General features: G+C 39.6%; 1 pseudogene; it reads right to left on the bottom strand.

The window, feature by feature from the left end:
• Positions 1–4,389: 4,389 nt before the first annotated feature.
• LOC142399993 (uncharacterized) lies at positions 4,390–22,838 on the bottom strand (annotated as a pseudogene).
• Between the last annotated feature and the right edge of the window lie 1,940 nt (positions 22,839–24,778).

Genomic DNA, 24,778 nt, shown 5'->3' with positions numbered 1-24,778 from the left:
ATTAATTATATTGAAAGGGAAAAAAACAGTGAACTTTTTTCTGGTGTTTAAATGTTTTTATAATTCACGGGTCAAAAATGACCCATAAGACAATCTTTGTACCCTGGCGGTGTACAGCCCACATGGAAACATAAACAAAAATAAAGTATGACTTTTTCTAATGATGGGGTCCCTTTAGGAAAAGTCATAAAATTTCAAGTTGGAAAAAGATAGTTTAAGGTATTTTTTCTACAGCTAAACATGGTAGTGGGTCACTTTTGACCCGCAATACAACAGGAGGGTTAAAACAATATGGCATATCTTACTTCAGATGTGCAGCTTAAAGTAGCTTTCAGTAGATAGTTTTCAAAACAACAGGTTCACAAATCTCAGAAGAAGAAGTGTTGAGAGCATAATATCTGGCATTTGAGACTTGATAGTTCTGTAAAGCTACATCATATGAGCCTCGATAGACTCAAGCTTTGCTGATCTCAGAGTAGCATAAAGAACACATTTACATACAAAGTAGGGAGAAGAGGAGCACATTCATAACATCTGCATGCCAACACAACCAGCATATATATTGTGTACACACAGATTTCCCTCATAACGGGCAATGCGTTTTCCTCACCCCCAGTTGTCAGGTAAATTAGCATAAGTTCCACAATAAGTGTCCGGTAGATTTTCCGGAGAAACAAATAGGCAGAAAGAAGAAAAAAAAACACACCGAAATAAGAAAAGAAGCATGTTGGGCAGATACATGGGTGGAACAGGTGCAAATATTGCAGACAAAGAGGCCGAACAGAGAAGCCAGTGTCAAGCGCATGGAGGCGTTTGTGCGAGAGCAAAAATGTTTAGAAGGCTAAAAAGAGTGGTGGCACTTAGACTCCACATCCATCACAAAGGAGACTGCTGTGTTTGTCCAAAGGAGAGAGGGCTGTGTGGGTGTGAGCAGACTGCAAAGTTAGCTAGTTAGGTGACTTGCCAAGATCCAAAAATCTTGTGGATTCAAAACACACACACACACAGAAACACAGCTTTCCAAAATTGCGTAGATTAGAACTGTTGTTCAGTAGGGCAGCCAGAAATGACAAAAAACATGACAATTTAATGCATTTCCAACAAATTAGAACATGGGCTGAATACGCAACAACTAAATATCTGTAAACTAGGGCAGCAATCTTTAAGAGTCCTGTGAACACACAATTTACATCATTTATATTATAAACAACATTTACCACTCTTTTGCTGCACAAATATGCTGTCAGGAAATCCTTTTTTCTAGCTAGCTGACAAATGTTTGAACTGTATACCCTCAGAGTCACTTTGTTCAGTTTGTCTCCCCAAAGCGTGCAAATGTGGCACCTTAAACAGGATTGCGTTTTTTTTATGGCCCAGTTTGAGTCTTTGTTGTCTAAAAATGTCTAAGATATTCTCTCCATGTATATCCTTTCATTTAGTCACTACATTCTTTGTTTTACAATCTATGCGACTGACTGAGATATACAGTATTTCTATCATCCTTTGCAGAATTGCACCATACACATTTTGAGGTCATGAAATGAATTCTATTTTACGTCTGGGCTCAATCTGTTGATTCAGTTTCCAGAAGGTCTCTGAAATGTCACTGCTTTCTGTGTTGAATGGCTTGGCACTGACCGGTGCCATTACAAGATCATTTGTTAAGCCACAAAAACTCAGTGCCTGTAAAGGTTTCTACTTCCCTGGATCTTTTCCAAAGTTGCCGCTGCTTACATACAGGGGCAAACGCTTTTCAGCTTGTAGTCTAGCAACCATGTGGGTGTTCCACGCCACAGGACTGACCGAGTGAGCATGATTTTACCTTCTCTCTTGTTTTGGATAGAAATGGCAGATCGAGAAAATAATCAACTTTATTTTAAAACAAACCAAAGTGCCAACAGGGGAATAAATCTAAGGAACTCAATTTAAAACAAGCTGTGAACAGAGTTGAGGTGAACCCACAACACTAGGCAAGGCAAGGCAAGGCAAGGCAAGGCAAGGCAAGGCAAGGCAAGGCAAGGCAAGGCAAGGCAAGGCTATTTGTATAGCACAATTCATCTACAGGGCGATTCAAAGTGCTTTACAGATACATTAAAACAGTAGAAATAAAAAGCACGATTTAAATTCTAAGCAAAAAAGAAATAAATAAGAACAATAGATAAAATCAGTAGTTAAAATATGATTATTTTTTTAAACTCAAGCTTCAGATTTGGAGCTTTATTCAAATGAAGCTGAAAATTGGTGTGTCTTCAACCTGGACTTAAATACACTGAGTGTTTCAACTGATCTGAACACTAGCTTACATAGGTGATCAGGGACAAGGACCTGGCAAAGAAGTATTAAAACTGAAGACGATATCTACTGGGATGGGTGATTGGATGCTTGGATGCAGGTGAGTAATGAGTATCGGGTACAGGTGATAACATGGTGATCAAGAGACAAGACCAAGGTAACTGAGGTAACTTATGGATAACAACAGGAAACCCACCCTGAAACAGGCGGGAAGCAATAACTTGTAACTAAACAGAACACAAAAGAAATGAAGCTCCAAAAAGCAAAAAGAAGAATTTAAGCTGACACTGACTAAATGTACAGCAGGAGCTGAAAAAGGCAAAGAACATCAGCATACCCAGTGCAAGCCAACGAAACAAAAAAATCTGATCAAAATAAGAAATCAAAAACCAAAACAAAGAATTCAACCTGAACAAAACCCACAGGCCATATTCTACTTGAGTATTTCATCAAGGGAAGGGACTTAAAAAACCCACAATGTTTTCTAACCTTAATCTGGTTACATTTAATGACCAGACGTTAGGTTTTTCTCCACCTTAAATGGTGCTCTCTAACACACCACCAGTGCACGTTAAACTCTCAGATAGTGTTATAATTTTCTGCTGCTGTTACTAACTGCTTAGTTCCCAGCCTGATTGAATGTGCAAAAACACAATATATCTCTAACCTGTTGTCCAGTAACAGTCCCAACCCCCAGGTCCTTTTGAGCATTCTTGAGCGCCTCATTCATCCTTGAGTTCCCATGTGTTGCACTATCATTTGTGATGTGAAAAATCTTTATGTTTTTTCACTGACAAGATTGCTGCCATTAGGTCTTATTTTCTCCCTCTGCACTGGATCCTGCTGCTTACTTGGGCTCAAACTGCTCAGAAACAGCGGAGCACACGTCACTCAAATTTCAAAGATGGTTCCTCAGTTACAGCCTTCATATTGCCCTGTTGACAGTATTTACCCCACACTGATTCAAAGTGCTTTTAGCTCTATTGGCCCTGTTATTTTGGCTTTGATAAACACCTGTCCGACTTTAGGCTGTGTCTCAACTGCTTTTAAACATGGTATTGTGCAGCCTCTTATAAAGAAACCCAATCTAGAGCCTTTAATTCTTTCTAACTACAGGTCTTTCTAACTAGAAAATTCCATGCATACAATTACAGGTTCACCTGGAACATTTTTGAAAAGTTTCAGTCTGGTTTTAAGTCATCCCATAGTAACACTTTCAAGAGTTTTTAATGAGCTTCTAACTGTTGATTCTGGATGCTCTCCTCTACAGGTGCATTTAGACCTCACTGCAGCATTTGACACTTTTGATCACCAGTTCCTTCTGGCATGTTTGGAGCAGTGTGTAGGCATCGGAGGCACGGTTTTAAACTGGTTTCAGTGTCACTTATCAGACAGAAACTTTTCTGTTCATCTCAAGCAGTATTCCTCAGCAGCAGCCCCTCTGAGTTGTGGTGTTCCACAAGGATCCATTTTAGGTCCACTCCTGTTCTCTCTCTATTTGTTGCTCGTTGATCAATATATATAAAGTGTGGCATTTCTTACCACTACTTTGCAGATGATGTTCAGATTTATGTCCTTTTAAAAAGGCGATTCTTTAACTAAACTGCTGAGTTATCTAATGGATTTAAAAGCTTGGATCGCACTGCACTTTCTAAATCATAATAATAATAATAAACTGAAATCCTCACATTTGGTAACTTAAAGCTACTAAATTGAGCTGTTAGGGTTGGTGGTCCACTAACTTTTCTGAGGCCAAAAATCATGGAGTGATTATTGACAATTCTTTCAAACTAAAAAGGCAGAGCAGCTCAATGGTTAAAAGTGGGTTGTTGTTGTTTTTTTTTTTTTTATTTGAGGCTGCTCGGAAAAGCCCAGTCTTACCTACCTATAAAGAATTTGGAAAAAGTCATCCATTTGCTCATTATGTTCCGGTTTGACTGTTGCAAATCTATTTATTATGGCTTAGATCAGTCGTCTCATCATCACCCACAGCTTGCTCATCACTGGCTTCCCATCAGATGTCACTCTGTGTTCAGATGTTTTGTCCTTTGGGTGAACCAGTCTCTGTCTGACGGTGTTCTGCTACATGTGGAATAACTATATGTTTGCAACTGTACTTCTTAGCTTCTCTAACAGTATTGTTTGGTCCAGATTTCTTTGCTGATTTGGAGAAAGGCTCAGTTGGGATTTGCAGAGTTCCTTTTGCTTTCCCTCAGCCTTAGTAGGTACACTCTCAGCCTGCTGATTTAGTGATTGACAGCCAGTTTGTGTTGTAGTGGATGATGTGAATCAAAAAGTGGGTACTGGTCTGTATGTGTGAGTTTCCTGTAAACCTCAGTGTTAAGACTTCTGTCCTCTTCAATGTGCACTGCAGACTCCAAAAGAGGCAGCTTGTGGTCTTTTTCATCCTTTCTTGTAAACTTGGTGTTGCTGTCCACTGAGTTTATGTGCTCTATGAAAGCCTCCACTTCTTGGGTTTTGCTCTTGACCCAGGTGTTGTCCACACATCTGAACCAGTGGCTTGGTGTTGTTCCTTTGTGTGAGCTCAGTGCTTTGCTTTCCACTTCCTCCACATAAAGGTTAGCCACAATTGGGGACACTGGGGATCCCGTGGCACAGCTGTGCTTCTGTCTGTTGAAACAGTCTTTGTATTTGAAGTAGATAGTGGAGAGGCAGAGGTTTAGCAGAACACAGATCTGGTCAGGAGTGAAGTTGGGTCTGTCTCTCAGTGAGCCATCTTGCGACAGATATTTCCTGACAGTCTCCACCGCTGCTGAAATTGGTATCCAAATAAAAAGTGAGGTCACATCAAAGGACACAATGAGACACTTTCAGATGTTGGAGCTCTGGATATGATGTGGAGTGTTTTTTTTTACCAAGGGGGCTACGATAGAGGCAAGGTGTTTGGTTATGTTACAGGTGACTGAGTTGATGCTGCTGACAGTGAGTGGGACTCCCTCCTTGTGTATCTTGGGAAGTCTATAGAAGCATGGTGTGGCCTCCCCAGGGTAAAGTCTGTGATAGAAAGAGCGGTCAACAACTTTGTCATTTTTCAGGTCTTGAAGGTAATCTGTGACTTTCTTCTTGTAGTTGTTTGTTTTGTTTTGTTCCCTCTCCAGGGCCTCGTAGGTGGTGTTATCATTCAGCAACGCTGTTATTTTTCTGTGACAATCGGCTGTGTTGAGAACCACAGCGAATCTTCCCTTGTCTGCTTGCAAAATAGTGATGCTTTGGTTTCTGCTGAGGGTTGTCACTGCCTTCCTGTCCTGTGGTGTGAGGTTAGAGGGAGGAGTTTTAGGGCTAGAGAGGACTGCTGTTACCTTCACATGTAGCTATTCTGCTTCGATCTTGTCAGTCCTTACTGCAGATGCAGAAGCTATAATGAGGTCCACCACTGGCAGTTGTTGTGGAGAGATGGTAAGTTGAGTCCTTTGTCTAAAACATGCTTTTGTAGTTGGGTAAGGTCACCATAAGTAGTGAGCTTTCTACATTCATTTGTTAGGTGTGCTGTTTGTAGTGAAAATAGCTTTATGAGCTACGTATTTCCAAATTTCTCAGTTACTCTTGCTGTAGTGTCCGTTGGTTCTGAAAGACTTTTGAAACAGGTTTATCTTCTATAAAACTGGGGATCTATTCTATATCTCCACTGGTATATGATCATTTTCATGAAGCATGACACATTTTATATGCCTTTTAGACCTTCTAGATTCAAGAAATTGAAACACTGTGTTTTAATTGTTGTGGTCAAATTTGTAGCGTTTACTTGTGTTGAAGTTATTTATCTTGATGTAGTTTTTGATTACTCAGTGAATTCTTTGTTTAAAATTATTACTCCTTTTATTTTTTCTGTTTAGATTTGCCAGGTTTGTTGTGCCATTGTGGTTGTATTTTATTTGTTGGATGTAACAGTGTGGTTTCCATCACTCACCCTATACCCAAACACTGATAAAGCCCAGGCTATTATTAGCAAATGTGCTACAGGTCTGGACCACTGTGAAGAATAGAAAAGAAAAAGAAAAGAAAGAAAAGCAGGTACAGTAACAGAGAAGAAAAAGCAGAGCAGAATCCCCTGAGGAGAGAGCAGCCCAAGTGAATGACAACCAGTGCACTAGAGAGATGGCTGAGGACAGAGCGAATGACAGCATGAACCCAAAAAGACTCAGTTCCAGCTGGAAGGTAATCTCCACTGAGCCCTGGGACCAAAGAATGAGCCGCAAGTGGCCTGAAGTGCAGCAGCCTGTAACCATTCATTGAAAATATTCTGCGTTTACGGGCAGCATGATGTTGCTGCCAAGGAAAATCTTGAGTATCTTATGTCTGTATGTGGCAGATAGTGGAAGCTGGCTGTGGGACTAGGCAAGGGTGGCCAGCGTGATCTGATGGCAACGCGCCTCAACAGCACAGAGCTTCAGGCATGCTTTTGCGTGTCATTTATATGCATTTAAAGCTTCAGAAGAAGGTTCCATGCTGCTAAAATGACACACCAAATGGTTAGGGTAAACGTGCAAAGCAGGGCAGGGTCGCTATACACAGCACGAAATGACAAGAACAAAGAGAAAGTTGATAACACAACATGACATGCCATGTTATAATTACACTATTCTGTGACACCAGACTTCAGGGTGTGATTCCTTCACACTTGACACACGCAACATGATTTGGAATGCTATTTTTGCATTATTTCATGAGAGTAGACTGAGGTGGCAGATTTGGGTTGGACACTACCAGATGTTGTGTGTAGGTCTTCCCAGCAGCAGCAGCAGGGAGCGAAAGTAAGCTGAAACTGGAATTGAAGAAGTTCTCTACTTTTTTTACAGTCTTGCAATCCTCCGTTGTATTTGCTAGTATGTGTGGAAATAATGATTTCATCTCCAAGTTAATCAGAATTGGGTACGTTTTCTGTTGATAGACAGATCATGGGGAGATTCTTTAAGATAGCTTTAATGCTCTCGGGACATCTAGGGACATTTGTCCACAGATCCATGTCAGTGTGGTTGTCGTGATGCGTGGCGTGGAGAATGTAGGACATGGATGCAGATATTTCCAATAAACAAAAACTTGGTTTATTTCCAAAAATTTAACACAAGGTTGAATTCGGCTGAGCCGAATACAAAAACTAAACTGTGAAAAAACTTGGCAAAAAAAGAAACTTGACTAGGACTATGAAAAAACCTGACTTGAAAAACTTCACTAGAACAACTGGCAAAAGACAATGACTGTCATGGGTGACGGTGAGGATCTGGAAATGATGATGGGAAACCTGGAAACTAAATACCGAGGGAGTGATTGGTGAGTGAGTGCAGCTGTGAAGAAAACCACAGGTGTTGTGAATGAAGGTGATGGCAGGGCAACAGAAACTATGGGGGAAATTGAGAAACTAAATTCTCGACCTGAACTTGAAAACTGAGACATGTGAGAAACCTAAAACAAGGCAAAACTAAAAACTAAACAGGAACTAAAGACATGACAAAAACTCACAGACATCATGGCAATCCAACAAGTTTTTTCACTGTAAAAACTCAGGCATTTTGAGATGGTACTGTTTTTCATTGCCCAATGTTCAGTAACAAGAAGCATGCAGGTAGTGTTTGATAAACCTGTAACCACTTTTTTATGAATACATTTTGTATTACTCTAACCAAGCGCAAATAAGAATGAAAAAAAAAAAGTTTGGGTTGAATTGAATTGGGTGTCATTTGAGTCCCTCTGCAGCGAAGAGACAGAAAGTGAAACATTTTAAGAATTTGACCTAGACACTCCCTGTCTGGGTCATTCCAGTCACCTTGTGTTTTTACCTGAATCATCATCTCCTTAGCATGTGAAACTTTCACGTAGAAAAATAAAAGATATCTAAAATAGATCACAAGCAGTTATTTTGAGGTGGACGATGAAACCTAGTTTAATTTAAAATTCACAAATAGCTCTTGCTGTTAAAAATAAGAAGGCCAGAGTAGCCTTGCGTTGTGCATTTTTAGGAGACTGCTTTCCTCCTCCCCAAAATGTGCCCATGTGGAGTTTGTGCAGGCGGAGATACTATGGGGTAAAGATGGCTTCCATAACAGCATGGTCATGTTATAAACCAATGTTCTGGAGCGCCAACTATGAATCTTTTTACATCCAACCCAAGTAGTCTTGGGTCATCAATAACCAAGTGATATTTTCTAAAGCCAACCAGAAAATAGCAACATTTCATCTTAACATGTTGTGTTTACATGTGCTATTACCAATGTAACAAGTAAAATGATGTCCTTGATGGTGACGGTGTGTTGTAAAAAGAATATATATTCTAGCCCTAGCTATGATTATTTTATAAACTTGACAAAGTAATGATATTGTTTAAACCCAAAAAGGAAGTAGCAAAAATGTTTCAGTGAAGTGTTTTTGATGGAACATATGTTGTTCTGGACTCACATAAAGGCCCATGGTTGAAAGCACAGCTCTTAGCTGCTCCATTCAACAACCTCTCCTTCCTCCTTATGATCAATTTGCGGCGGGTAAAATGAAAGACGAATGAAATATTAAAGGAAGTCTGTCTGCTATCTTTAGGGAAGGTGCTTTACAGGATGGTATTATGAGTATTGAGGAGAATAAGCAAATAACTAATATTACCATTTCAGCTGGAGGATTTGTCAGTTTAAAAGTATGTTTTAAAGGACAGCGACGGTTTCTGTTTTTTCAAAATTAAAAAAATTTTCTCAATGAATCTATGTGGTCACGTTACTCATTTGACATCAAAATAACGGAATATGCTATGACTCAAAAGCACTGGATTATGATGGTGGTTTATAGTATATATTTCATTATTTTGGCATAACCTTATGATGTCAAAATGTTTCCTGTAACGCTCCTATAACTTAGTGCCTATAGACCTTAATTCCTTATGATCACTGTCCATCTGCACATCAAACTCATTTTAATTCGACTCTGGTTGAATTCATACATTTGCACATGTGTGAATGAAATGTAATTTCCTTTAAGTATCATTTTGCCAAAATCCATGAGAGGGAAAAGGAGTCAATGTCAGCTAGCTTGCAGGATCCTTTAAGGAAGGAGGAGAGACACTATCCCCTCTTGACATTCTGTGAATAATCTTTTCTCCCTGAACAGGCCGCCTTTCCCTGATAACAAAATGCCACGCATGTCAATTTGGTGAGAAAATGACTGTCCAGCAGAGCACAACAGGCTAACAGCCATCACCACCACAAGGTTTCCATCAGCCGTCCCAATCAAAAGATCCTTCCCTGCATGGTGAAGACTCGGGTGCCAACACTTCTGTAGCCTTGGAAAGCTCAAGGAGAGCAAGGAGATAAAGAGAAACTGTGCACCTCTCACGATGATGTTGGAAGGCAAAGCTCTTTGTTATACTAAAGGAATTATCACAGCATGTGTCACAGAAAATTACAGCTGCCTCATGTGCAGACAGCAGAAATATTCACTGCCACATTTTACACAAAATGGACAGGCAATTATCTTTGTAAGAAATTGTTCATAAAAAACACCAAATTCATTCAGTCACCAGTTTTCCCTTTTGTTAAAATATTTCTTAGCTGTATAAGATAGTTGTAGTCCGCTTCAAATATTATATATTTCACCAATTGGAGCTTTGGGAGTATTCCCCATGGGCCACTTATCAGTTGGGTGGAATTAGATAAAAAAGCTTTTGAAATATTGTTAGGCCACTTTAATCCACTCAACATGTACAGTTTACTTTTGACATTTTTGACTACATACTGACAGTATTGCTACCACCTGAATCAATTCCTCTCTCCCAAGTTGTCTAAGGAAAAAGAGATAATACCGTCCAGCTTCACCAGTTCTTTTTATAATTCATATTCACGTCATAGAAAAATAAAGTGTTTGGAAATAGAGAAAGTCATGAATATACGATCAACAACTGAAAAGCTCTGGTTTTAAACTACAAACATAAGATGATGGAAGGTCAATAAGCCAAATATGTGAAATTAACAGGTAACTTCCAATAGGAGAAACAGACCCAGAACTAGTTCCCGAAGGTTATGTAAGTATATATATATATATATATATGTATATATATATATGTATATATATAGTGAATAAGGAAAATCTCTATCAGATGCTTTTGTATCCTTTTAACAGTAAAAAGCAACTTCCTAATCAGTCGTGAGTAAACTGACTGGCAGGATACCATTTTAAACAATGTATTTTATGGGAATTTTGTAGAGAACACATACACAAGGTGCACAGAAGTGTTCCTCATGAAGTCTGCATGTTTAGACATTTTTTATATTTATACTGCAGACTGGGATTACAAGATAAGTCTATCAAATTAATCATAATTACATACTTTAGTCCAATTTTGCTGGATCCATTTTACAAATCCAGTTTGGCTCATATATGGAGCTATATGTGTTGTGTGAGTTAATGTGACATGTAGAGTGAAGGTGCTTTGAGTTGTCAGCTAGACTAGAAAGGTACAGTCCATTTACCATTCAGCCATACAGGAAGGTATGTTGTCTATAAAATGATGTAAAGAAAACATGTATAAGTAGGTCCAAACAAAAAAAAGTTCAATATTGACAAAATAAAAACAACTACTAAAAAAAATACATTGATAGGCAAAAATTACGATAGTACATTTGGAAGGAAAAACACAAGAAAAAAAGCAAATAAGCATTGACAGTTAAGAAAACAGAATTGATTTTACTTCACTATTTAACAGCATGTATATGATAGAAGAAAAAACTCCCCTGTGACACAAATTAAATTAATTGTCTTCTGTGCTTCTTGTTCCACATCACCTTTATAAGTTTTACGTAGGCTTGACTAGTTCTACCAATAATCCAATAAATGATGCATAATCCCCTCAGGAAAATAAACTATGTTTCTCTAAATCGAGCATAGTCAATATTCATTCTGTCATTTATATGGCTAATGGAGTTATTGCTTTACACTGGTGGCGATAAACACTAAATCACCATTATATTATGACCATTAGAGATGAAAAAGAAAAGAGAAAAAATCCCACGACGATGATCATGAAGTCTAATGGCTATCACTGCCAGTTATGTAGTGGTGCCTAGAGATGAGGGTACACTCTTAATTTCTACCCCAGTTTTTATTTATTATTCATTTGCTAGTATAGTATTCCTTTTTAAAACAGAAGTAACACTTGTATTAGAAACAGTGGTAGCTCTCAAAAACCCAGAAATAGTTTTTACACAGTCTTATATTTCCTAATGCTTCACATCAGGGAGTAAGGATCAATATGAATTGAGTGCCTCAGCCTAAAAGCCCATCCAATAAAGCCAACTACTACGAGCCAGTCAGTGGCAGAGAAAGGCAATGTCCTTGCCTTTCTATGACGAGTAAAAAAAATGACAGAGGGGATTTCAAGGTGGGTATACCTTATGATGACTGAAAGATAAGTGGTTGTAAATGGTAAATTGGATTTATTCATATGTGCTTTTCTAGTCCAGTTGACCACTCAAAGTACTTTACACCTCAAGTCACATTCATACATTCCCATACACACTTATACAGCATTTGTTTTTTCTATTATAGTATTACAGGGTGCTCACTGCTCTTTTTCTCGATCACACACTTTCACACACCAATGAATGAATTAAAGGCAATGTGGGGTTCAGTGTCTTGCCCAAGGACATATTGAAATGTGGTCCAGGGAAGCCAAAGATCAAACCACCAATCTTGTGATTGGCAAATGCTCTTCTGCCTGAGCTAGATACACCATTGATCACACACTCAGAAATAATCCTTTTACACACAGTACAGTAAGTACTTCATATGCCATGGAAATTTTGTCTGCATATGTCCCTGCTGAGCAACTTTCACTGGAAGGAATGGAGGCTCTATACATGCATTCATGCTGAATGATTCCATCATGGATTCAAATTAAAAAAGGTTAAAACACCACTGGTATAGCATGAATGCATTATCCTTGCAACAAGTCCTACAACCTATCAGCTGTTTGATCTTAATGTTGATCTGAACCAGACCCATTCGGATCCTTCTGAGCTCGTGCCTTCAAGCGGAACAATTGCTGTTTAGGAGGATGCCACTGTAAAACACGCTTGTTTTTTAGGACGTGAACTACTTTATTAGAGTCAGGCAACACAGTTTCATGATTTGGTTAAAGCAGTGAAACGGCATAGAACAAAAAATGATTGGATAGAGTTATTTAATGGTAGTGGTTTGGTTTAAAAAATGTTCTTTTGGCAAAGCTAACTGTAAGTTATAACACTTGTTGTTGTTTCCCATTTGTTAGATCATGATTATGTGTACAAGTAACTTCCTGTAGAACTGTAATGCTTGTTTTAACTGTTTCGAACCCTTTGGTTCTAGATCAGTCTGTCTCTAATCTAAACAAATGGGAATTCTGCTTGAAAACCAATTTGGGTTAGTTCAGTCATATCAGCAGACTGTATATTTGCTTCTGGACACTTCCTTATCACAGGCTACCTGTAAGTTTACCAGGGCATTTCCCAATGTGCCTACCACATTTACATTGTTGGGAGGTAGATTTAACTCAGAAATGCCAAAGATTTGATGTGATGCATCACAATTTTCTTGGTAAATTTACTGATAGTATTGACAAACAAGGTGCTTCAACCCAAATGCTTTTTCTGACCTTGTATGCTTCTGCCCCACAGGCAATATCCTAACTAATACACACTGCCCCTGACTCCTATCCTCCAGTGGTTTGACATCTTCCACACTAGACCTACATAAATCTGTAGAAATAGAAAGGTCGGCAAACTTTGTCCTCTGTCTTGGTAAGCACTGTCTTCAAGTGCTGCGCCGTACTTTGCTTTTATGAAATATAGATACTCTTTTCCATTACATACACCCCGCGAAGTTCAGTTTTATGAAACAGTAATCTTCTTTACTGAACATTCAATTAAATTATATGCTGTTGTAGATGGAACTTAATATGTTTTACCTCTTTTTTTTATTGCATTGGTCTCTACTATCAAACAATGCATTTTATTTGGCTTCCTTGAGTGCTTCCCTTTCTCTGTCATTTCTCTTCATATTAAATAAAATCAAAATGTCATGTTGTTTGCCGCAGTCATTACTTTGTAAACTTTTGGTCCTCTAGAATAAATAAAACCATCTCTCAGCTGTATTTATGCATCTTCTGTTCTCTCTTTTATTTCTCACTTTCACTAGCAGCCCTCTTGGATGTGTGCCTCGGTGGAAAAAAAAAAAAAAAAATCAAAAAGAAGATTTGTTTTTTTTTCATTTGTCAGTAATAGGTAGTGTCGACTTTTGAAGGTACTATAAATGCATTCAGTGAGAATGAATTAGTTCACAAAAAAAGACTAAGAACTATTTTGAATTTACTAAGAATTCAAATCATGCTTCAGGGAATGCACAACATACTGAATAAGGAATTTCATGCTCAGGCACGTCTGCAAAAAATATGCGTAAAACAGTCAGGCAGCCTTCACACTGAGCAAGCTGACTCTTATCACAGGCAGGAGATGTAACGTGGACGAGAAGCGAGTCATTTTTCAGAGGAAGATCTTTTTTTGATGGGGTAGATCTTGTATGTATGCATGCTACACTGTCACAGTTTGAAGAGGTTTTTGTGTCTGTAGCCTCAGGCTTGTTATTTCATGCCGTCTTACATCATTACTTTGGACACCAGTTACAAGCCAGGCGGTCAATGTTATGTATATTCTGCTCTCCAACTCAAATCTACAAGTAGCAGAGATGTTTAAATGTTTCCCCTGCCCATTCCCAGCCAAATCCATTCCATCCTCCCTGCAAGCTCAGTTACATACAGATAGATCCTTTCATCCCCCAAAGAGGTGCCCTGTGCTTCAGTATAACAGCATGACAGACAAAAGCTTGGGGGGATGCCTATGGCTAGCCCACAGTCTCATCTTCTACCCATAATTTTGCTTGCTGCTGCCACTGCAGATTACCTCCGTGGAAATCAGCGTTGCTTGGCTGTGCTGGTGAGGTGCTGGCAGCCATGGCAGCAGCATATGTAACGACACTGTCTGTCTAGTACTGACGGAGTAAGATAAACACTAACCTCTTTACAGGCACGTGCATAACAAATTCATAGGGAGGTCATCCATAGTTTTTGTTGCCAGGCAATTGTGAAAATGAGTGCTAAAGGTTATCAAGTGTCTTTATGGATCAAAACTTGAGTCCACCATACATGGATGTAATCCACACTCCCAGAGATAAAGGGATTACTGAAGATGAAAGCACACTGAACAAGAGATTTTTAAAGGGCTACTAATGCCACCATGTGCAAAGTAATCCACACTGACACTCACCCAAGCCATGATATGGTTAGACAGAAGAATGCAGCATAAATGCCTCTACGGTTCTGATAAAAAGGGTAACATCGAGTATCTGATATCATTTCTAGAAAGCAATTCTATTTCCCCCAGTGTTTCTTTTCCAGGTGTCTCTTCATTCTTATGTTTTGTCTCCATCTCTCCTTCTTTCTCTATCCTGCTCGCCTTGTCCTGCTTTGCCTTCTTAAAGTATCTTTCTCTTAACCTTCTTTTCCTCCCTCATTTTGTCCTGATTCCCCTCTCCATCACTCCTGACATGTTTTTTTTTCCTTTTTCACTCTCGCCCTTTTTATCCTGTTTTTTTGTGATTCTTTCACCTTCCCCTCCTCTTCTACATTTTCACTATCCTTTTTAGTTATTTGTCTTCTCTTCTGTCTCTTTCCTTTCACTCCGTCTCCTTTTTTAATCTCCATGTCTTCTCTCTTATCATATTTTTTGGGTCCTCTCCTTCTCATCCTTTATTACTTCTTTTAAGGTTCCTTCTCCTTTGTATTTGGTTCCATCACTTCCCTTTTTCCATCATGATATTAATAATTATTATTTGTGATGGTGTTTTTCCCATTTATGGAAAGAGAATGTAATCTATTCAGTGTCTGGTGGATTTCTTTGCTCTGCCAGGTATAAAGTGGTGCTTATTTTCCTTCTTTTGTCATGCAAATTATAGAATTTAATTAAACAACAGCAGAGTAAATATTGGCATAAAATCCTATATCAGCAGTTTCTTTCCATATCTCCATCCCTATGGTAACAATTACATGTGACAGTATGAAGTAATAAATGCCAGCAGTTATTGAGTGTAACTTTATCTCAAATGGCATAAACATGCCAATCACTTTTATATAGCAATAACACGTACACCGACACTGGAATCTATTGTAACATAATGCAGGGATGCTGATTAAATAAGCACCCGATGACACTTCCTACCGTCTGCTTGCTCATTTATTTTTAGTAGTCCTTGCAGTGTGGAGCACAGAAGCAATAATCCTGGCAGAGTTTAAAAATCAGAGCACTGGAAAGCCATTACAGATATTGCTGTTTTTGACGCGAATGATCGCTTGCGTGCTCTTCAGAATTATTAACTAAAAAGTTAATATGTTGTGTTGGCTCTTCTCACTGTATATCCCTCTGTGACCAGGTATACTGGTTCATGCTGTGATTTATGTGACCGTTGCATTTTCCTCATAAGGTCGATTTAGTCCGGAGTTATGGGTCATTGAGGAGGACAGGCACTACACTAAGGTTTGGAATGATGGCATATGAAAAAACAACTCGCTGGAAAGGGCTGACAAACTGCTTCCAAAGCCTTGTTTGTTCTTAACGAACAGCTAACAAGACAAATGTACATTCAGGGTGAAAACCTACACTTCCACAGTCAGGACCTCTCAATGCGTCTCCTCATGCTTGAAATAATTCTTCACTCACTTGGTAGTGTATTGACAGGGGAAATATTTATTCTTCAAACTGAAAGACATGGCAGTGTATGGTAATTCAAGATGCCTTACTGTGAAAAACAACCTTTGGTTAAAGCAATCATTCAGTAAGAATGATCTCTGAGAGGCCCCAGAAAATAGCCGTGCAATGCAGAGAGCTAAAGAGAAGTGGGGAATCTCAGAGCCCTTTTGAAAATAGAATGCATAGGACTAAAGATGTATGGTTTAGTTACTCCTCTTGTTTGTATTATAGAGCCGGCATCCTCTTTCAGACATTTACCTTTCAAAGCATGCCTTCAGACATCTGAAGGGCAAATGCTGCAGCATACATCCTCTCAGAGTTTGAACAAAAGCTCTGCAGGCAGCTTTCCTAACCAAACATTCTGTCAGTTCAAGAGCAGACTTTCTGAAGTCTTAAGTCTAAATAGAACAGCTGGTTGACAAATTTTGCATCCTTGATCAAACAAAAAAGGTCTGTGAGAAAACTTAAAGATCCTTCAGCAAATCTACAAGGGTTATAAATGACAATCAAGTCAAGTCAAATTTATTTGTATAGCACATTTCATGTAAAAAACAATCCAAAGTGCTTTATTTAAAATAAAAGCAGTGCAGAGGGGAGTGTTAGAAGCATTAAAAATACATAAAAGAACATAAAGAGAAACAGATAAAACAATTCAAATGAAAGTAAAATGTTAAAAATGTCTTTTAAAAAGTTAAAAGATATCGTGCAGATTTCATGCATAGACACATGAGAAAAGAAATGTCTTTAACCTGGATTTAAAAATGTCTCCATTTGGTGAAAGTTTAATCTCCACTGGCAGTTTGTTCCACTTGTTTGCAGCATAACAGCTAAATGCTGCTTCTCCATGTTTAGTCTGGACTCTGGACTGGACCTGCTGACCTGAGTCCTTGGATCTAAGAGCTCTGCCGGGTTTATATTCTCTGAGCATATCACAGATGTATTTTGGGCCTAAACCGTTCTGGGATTTGCAAACCATCAACAGGCTTTTAAAATCTATTCTGTGACTGACTGGCTTCAGTCAGTCACACATTAATTGAACTAAAATGTCTTTCAGATAATGGAGTAGGAATAAACTATTTAACACTATTTTTTTGTAATGGTTACGATGCTTGTTTGATAAATGCTGAATAGGTGAACTACATGAAATTCATTGAAGGTGGTAAAATAAAAACAGTTGTGGCTCAAACACACAACAGTAATGAGCTAAACTGCTCAATCATCACTGCAGTTCCCTTTTCTTGAAGTGATACCCTTGGTTTGAAGAGGGCCATTGTTGGTTAGCTGCATCACCAAAATACAAAGGACAACACAACATGGTGCAAATTTGCTTTAATTTTCCTGTTGGGATATATACAAGCTTTTATTCTTAAAAAAATGTATCCTTGATATTCAAGCTGTTTCATTCAGCTATAATTTTAACTGCAAGCCAAAGTAACTCAGTCAGTGATGAAGTGTGGGCAGCCGGAGGCTTTTTGGGTGCGTTTGTGTTTGACACTGGGTGAATGAGGAGCTCACCGTGACACCAAGCACATATTGTAGCAGCGGCACAGATGCCCGGCAGTGAGATTAAATGCAGCACGAATAACTTCACCGATATGAAATTCAGTCACAGCAACAACAAAAAAAAGGTCATAGACCTGCAAAGAGCAGTTTTATTTGTTTTAGGGTTGTGCAGGATCTGTAGATCAGCACAGACCTTTGGTTTTCGTCTGTGAATGTGTCTTCATTTACGTTGTGCCATTAACCTGCAACAATGCCCTACGGTAGGTCATCGTTGGTGGGTCACGTACCTGTTTCTTTCAGTCCTTTGGGCCCAACAGGAGGCTGAAACAATAAACACTTTAATATCATGACTCAGAGACATTTGATGCTGAAGCTCTGTGAGCTGCTTTTGTTCATCAAACACATACCATGCTAGACATGGGCAAGATAAAAATCTTTGTACAAATTAAATTCCCTCCCAGGCAATATCTTGAGCCCTGGGGGAGGGTGTGTGTGTGTGTGTGTGTGTGTGTGTGTGTGTGTGTGTGCGTGTGTGTGTGTGTGTGTGTGTGTGTGTGTGTGTGTGTGTGTTGGGGGGGGGGGGCTGACGGCTTGATTAGAAAGAGTACATAGTGTCCTTATGAATTCCTGGAAGGATGTAACAGTTTACTCCCAACATCACAATAGCACACATACTCTCAGGCTTATGTGTTAATATCAAGCAGGTTTTGAAATTATTTAGCTGCAGGGGAAGTAAACAGTTTAGCTCAGGCTTTTATTGACTGGACTAATATTGCTCACAGTGCAAGTAAAAATATTTCTGAACTATTAAAAAGAATGTACAGGAGGCACCTCTTTTCTCCTCCCCACATATCGTCATCATTAATCCTCGTTATCCTCTGTGTCTGATATCCCCAATTATAGTACAGCCAAGATAATCCATATTTCTGTTGAGCCAAAATAGAAATTGTCATTTACATTGTAGCATTCCACTGTAATGTCTCTTTGTCCGTTTCTCTGTCTGAAATCAATTGTCATTAATCATTGCAGCAATGGCAATGGTTGGCCCTGCTCCACGACCCTCACCGTGTCTGAAACACTTTCAGACAAACCTCCAGGACTCTCTCTTGTCTCTATGCTGTGATTGGTGGAATTGGAATGGGTGAGACTGACCTTTCAATCCATGTCTCCATATGTAGTGTGACACTGGCTTGCAGCAACAAAGCTCCTTCCTGCAATCCAAAAGAAATTGTAGTGAGCATCTCCCAAGCTGAGGCACGGAATAATCTTTTATGTCGAAAATACAATATTCACCCATGTTATAAGTACAAGTTTTACAGTTCCCTATTGCTCTGAATGAAGAGGAAGATTACATTTTTTTTCAACAAGATAACTCAGACACACTCAGAAACAATTAATTAGATTTCAAGATGTATTCTACCTGCAGACAGGCATTGAACTTGGCCTGAACGTCAGTTAAAGAAACGGTTGCTACTGCACTCACAAAGACCTACTAAAGCGTAGATAATTACGTGCTCTGGGCCTTTAACCTCATCAAAGTATTATACATATAAGGTGCCATTTCACGGGGAAGTTTTCAAAAGTGGACGTAATGTGAATTTTGAAAAGAAATGTTTGTGAAATAGTAAGATTGATCACCACAAAGTGAACATTTTGTACACGCGTCACTGGTTTTCTGTGATTTTCAGTAAGTTGGAAACAATGTTAGTGAAACATGTTTCCTCAAAAGGTTGAAAGACATCATGTTGCAGCTATCAAATACTGTAGGTGCCCTACAGTAGGGTTTCTGATCTGCAAAAGCATTCAAATTCCATTCTTCTGTCTGAAGATGAAACTAACCTCACAACTGTCTTTTTCAGGATGGAAAAAAAAAAACATGTTTCATTTTCTCATTTTACTGATTGTTTATTCAAAAGTTAAAACAAAGAAAAAAAGCTTTAGCCAGCCAGCCAATCAGAAAATATTCATACATTTGAACAATGTGGACAACACAATCCTGAATTAAAGTCGAAATGAGGGGATGTCAACCTCTGCTCCATCTTCAAAAACTTCTTTATTCTTTTAATAAACGGATAGGTAAGCTTAATATAAATAAGGAGTTTTTCTGTGAATAAGTCAACAAAAGTAATCCAATGCATTCAACATTGTGCAAATACCATTTCCATTTAGATTCATGGTATATATGTATCCTGCATCTCTCTCCCTATATATACCAAACCGCACAAAATAATAAGAGGCACATTTATGCCTCACACATTTATGCCTCTCACACCATTCATGATTCACTGTGACCTTGTGATTCAACACAGAAATCTGTGACATTGCAGTCCTCCAGATGAACTGAACACAAACTGAGAACTGAACTCTGAATGACTGAACACGTGAATTCAGTGACCCGTTCAGGGGTGGAAGCTGTAATGTTCACACTCTTTTGGTAGGATCGCTCCTGGATAAGCTTCGGACTGCAGATAAAGCTCTGCGTTAAGAGCCATCACTTAAGACATGTCGGGCAGGTTACACTATCGCTGTGTGCGTTATGGTGTGAGAACATCGGAGGCAGAATGTATATTCACCAACGCAAAGCAAAGTAATAAATTACTCCTTCAAGATTTCATTTCTGCATAAGTCACGAGGAGTCACCACGGGGAGAACAGATTGTAGATTGCTTTGTGTGCAGAGAAGGAATGGGGGAAGGTTGGTTGTGGCGTTTAGATTAATGCATCTCCCCGCTTTGCAAAATGCTTTTGAATTTGGAAGTGCAATGTAAGTTATAACATAAATGTGAGATGCATTATCTTCAGTAGTGTATATATGGCCTTGGGATTAGGCAGTTGTTTGTTCATTTTGTCAGAAAGGTGAAAATGTTACTTTGCAAATGATATCTGGGGACAGCAGAGATGAACCCTCGTTCAGATGTGGAATATGCAGGCAGATGTTTATGATCTATGTCATTACCCTGCGCACTGGTGGAAGGAAGTGTTTTGTGGCTCCAGCTAGCAGCAAGGAAACAGAAAGAGTGACATAAGTGTGAGAAACAATGAAAACAAATGTACACGTAGCATAAATACCACACAAATTAAATTAGATCATTCTAACGTTATAAAGCAAAACTGTTTATTCCACATTCTGCTGTTTGAAGGAGCAGAATTTTAAAAAAATCTATTCTAATCATCTAAAACATTTCACATCTGCTTTACTGAAATCTATCAATTGTATCTGACATTTAACAATTTTTTGAAAACCCTTTTTTAGAGCAAACATAACATGGAACAGACAAATTGGTAGATTTATCTTTTTGGTGGTCAATTTGGAAGCAGAAAGCTTTAAGACAATATACTGGAAATTTACAAAGCTGTGTGGCTGGTGGTAATAGAACAACTCCCACGTCTTCTTTTGTATCGCATCATTCTGTCTGACACAGATTTTCTCCCTTCTGCACGTCAGGAACTTGCCCTGAAGTAAACCTAAATCCCTGCCAAGACATTCAAAAATGCTAACTAGTCCGGTGGTTGACCTTGTCAGCATATTGCCATTCCTGATTACAGTCTCAGTTGAGACCCCGTGGTTTCTGAAGAGCACAGAGACTGTGAGGCTGTATCTAATATATGGAAATATAATGATTATGTACAGTAGACATTGTAGGTTAAACTAATTGAACCTGGCTGAGCCTGTGAAGTCTCTGAAGCCAAAGATAGACCTCACATGCACAGACCACATAGAGCCAGTTCAAATCCGGTAACATAAAGAGTTGTGATAACAAGACTGACCTGGTGTTTCTCCCGGGGAAGGGCTGCCCGTTCCGAGACCTGGCCATCACCAGGGTGACGTCAACTCAGGCCGCGAGGAATCTGGGTGTGACCTTGGACGACCAACTGTCGTTCTCGGCAAACATCGCATCAGTGACCTGTTCCTGCCGATTCCTCCTCCGGAGGATTCGCCCCTTCCTCACCGACAAGGCAGCACAGGTGCTCATCCAGGCTCTTGTCACCTCCCGCCTGGACTACTGCAACTCCCTCCTTGCTGGCGCCCCGGCTTCTGCCATCAGACCTCTGGAGCTTGTTCAGAAAGCTGCTGCTCATCTGGTGTTCAACCTCCCCAAGTTCTCCCTACTCCCCTTCTCCGCTCTACACTGGCTCCCTGTAGCTGCTTGCATCCAGTTTAAGACTCTGGTGCTGGCCTACAGGGCAGTGGAAGGAACAGCTCCTTCATACCTCCAGGCTATGGTCAAGCCCTACACCCCCGCCCGACCACTTCGCTTTGCGGCCTCCAGGCGGCCGGCTGCGCCGTCACTCAGGGGTCCCTGCGCACGATCGACACGGTCACGGCTTTTCTCTGTTCTGGCACCCCGATGGTGGAACGATCTCCCGACTGATGTCAGGACAGCTGAGTCGCTGCCCATCTTTCGCCGCAGGCTGAAAACCTATCTCTTCAGGAAACACTACCCAGATCTGCCCTCTAAGGACATCACCTGTTTCGTCCTAGCTTCTTATTTGTTTCCTAAATTGTCTTTGTTTTCTAAATTGTCTTATCACACAGGAGCCTAAATCAAGTGTCTTCAATCTTCTTACAGTTAGTCTGGGATTCTTTGCAGATTAATTGCTACACAGATCACTGTTTTGGTTCTATATTCTTCTTGTTCGGCTAAGGGAAGTAAACACTGAGTGATCTGTTACCCTCTGGGGCTGTGGTTGATGGTCTTTTTCAAGCATCCTGGTCATGTGCTGGCCATTCACCAACTACACTGTCCTAAACAGCTTGTTGAGCTAATTGATTCCTACAACATGCTCTTCAACAGCTCACATCTGAGTTTTCTAGTCTTGCTTTTTAAGTATTAAAGTAGCATGCCCATTTTTTTTACTGCTGGTCAATGGCAGGTTATATTAGCCTGAATGCTAGCTATTTCTTTAAATTCAAAAGCTGAAATATACTCTTATTCTGCTGATTGCTTTTTGTTGCTTTGTTTACCTGACAGCTGGGTTAATCCAGGAAGTGGGCTGGTTACAGGTTGGATTAGCATGCCTCACTGTCAGTTGTTTGGTTTCACTCAAATCTGAAAAAGAAGGTAAGTTGCTGTAGGATCCAATCGTGTTCTGTGGCCAATCACAGCTTTCAGTTGGCTGGACACATTCAGGACAATGCAATGACCTCGCAGAGTGTCAGGTTGACCTTCCCACCTAGCTTGCTACGTGTTGTGTTGTCGAGCCTGGTGGAAGCTCCGTTTATCATCCTGTGGAGCAGCTTCCATTCTCTCTCAGGTTTAATAGCTTGACTCATTTTTGCAACTAGGACTGAGTTGCTGTGAACTGCAGAGTCCACAGCAGAGCTGCCCCCATCATCAAAGACCCCACCCACCCCCAACATGGACTGTTCACACTTCTCCCCTCAGGCCGGAGGTACACAAGTGTGAAATGCGGGACCACCAGGCTCTTTTTTTCCCCCACTGTCAACAGACTCCAATACAGCTAATAAATTGTGAACTACTACATGTCTACATTTGCACTACCAACAATCTGTTTACATTTGATTTGCACTATTCAGTATATATACATATATTTATTATTTTCTTTTGTTTATTTGTATATAGTATTTTTACTACTTTAAATAATAATAATAACAATGATAATAAGCTTCTTCCTACTTCGTTTCGGACATGTTATGTTAACATTTATTTATTTTTGTTTGTCGTTTTGACTATTTTTACTTTTGTTGGGTTTTTTTGGTTGTTTTTCTCATCTTCAAAATAAAGCCTTCATTCATTCATTCATTCATTCATTCATTCATTCATTCATACTTGGACTGGCATTCTTACAGACAGCAAAGTAAGTTTTTCACTGTACAAGGAGACGTGTTTGTACTGTGCATCAGACAATAAAACTTTGAATGTGAATGTGAATCTTTGTGTTGAGGATGCCAACGAGTAGTGCTCAAAGTGTCTTGGTAAGAGTTCTGTAGTTATTGTAACATTGTGACTTTCTAAGAAAGTAAAAGGCCTTGTGTTTTGAGATGATGTTTCACCCTTGGGCTCATAGAATATCTGGTTCACACAGAAAACATGATAATCAGGCTGAAGAGGTGCACAGCAAACTCAAACAAAAACGGGCAAGGCCACATGCTCTCTCTTAATATCCCTTTCCCACCTACCCTTTAGGGTGCTGTTCGGTATTCAGGTCAGGATCAGGACGTCACACTGTTGACAGCAGCCACATACTCCTGGTTTTAGGCCTCTGACGGTGTGTTTAGCCACTGGGAGGACCCCTACCCTATTTTCTTTAATAGGGTAGGGGTACACGACATCCATAAACTGCACCTTCCTCACCATCAAACTCTCAGCCCCACTTTATCACATACTTAAACTTTGTGATAAGGATTCTGTACTGAGGATTGAAATCTGACGGTATCCCCAATGTGTCACTTTTTGATGTTCAGGATTTCTCATGCTAGTGGATGTTGCAAGAGGCATATCATGATAATATGGACAATATTAGCTGAGTTTTCTACAAAAATATTTGAATGAAATTGCAATTTGTGAAACTTGTTGGTGAGCTGGCACCAGGGAATCACTTAAAACATAGAGGGATTACTGGCGATATACAGCAGTTCTCTGTTCATCAAAAAGGGACAGCAAAGGAGTCCTCTTTACACTGAAAACCGATGCAAGGGCTCTTGACCAAGTTCCACTTTGTGGTAAGTGAAGAATAACGATGAGTGATCTGCAACATACAGTACTCTCCTGGTTACTGGGCTGACTATAAACTAAGTCTAGAACTGAGAAAAATGTTCAGTGGTTCCATAGATATCAATTGTTCTCACACACTGAGGGTACAGAACATGCATATTTATGTATGTATGTAAGGGCCTAATTTACACATGATGAACGCACATCGATCGATCGTGGAGCATCTAACGCAACACATTCACTATAATCCATGAAACTGCCTAAGGCAAGAGTTAGAGCAATTAAGCGAGGTGAGCATGGCCTTTCCCCACCAAAATAGATTATATCCACACTGCAAATGGAGCTCCTCAGTTACTCTCAGAGAGTCCCTAGAGCTGTTTAGCTGAAATTTCCAGTGGTCTAATGTAGTCTGTAGATGTTAAATTACCCATATTACACACACACACACACACGCACACACACACACACACACACACACACACAAAAGCTTCACATTTCATAGTGATATTCTGTAGTGTAATTAAAACTATCCTGAAAA

Source organism: Odontesthes bonariensis, chromosome 15 (assembly GCF_027942865.1).
Source record: "Odontesthes bonariensis isolate fOdoBon6 chromosome 15, fOdoBon6.hap1, whole genome shotgun sequence".
In the NCBI taxonomy this organism is placed as follows: Eukaryota; Metazoa; Chordata; class Actinopteri; order Atheriniformes; family Atherinopsidae; genus Odontesthes; species Odontesthes bonariensis.
Note: the sequence above shows the minus strand (reverse complement) of the source record. Positions and strands in the feature narration are given on the sequence as shown.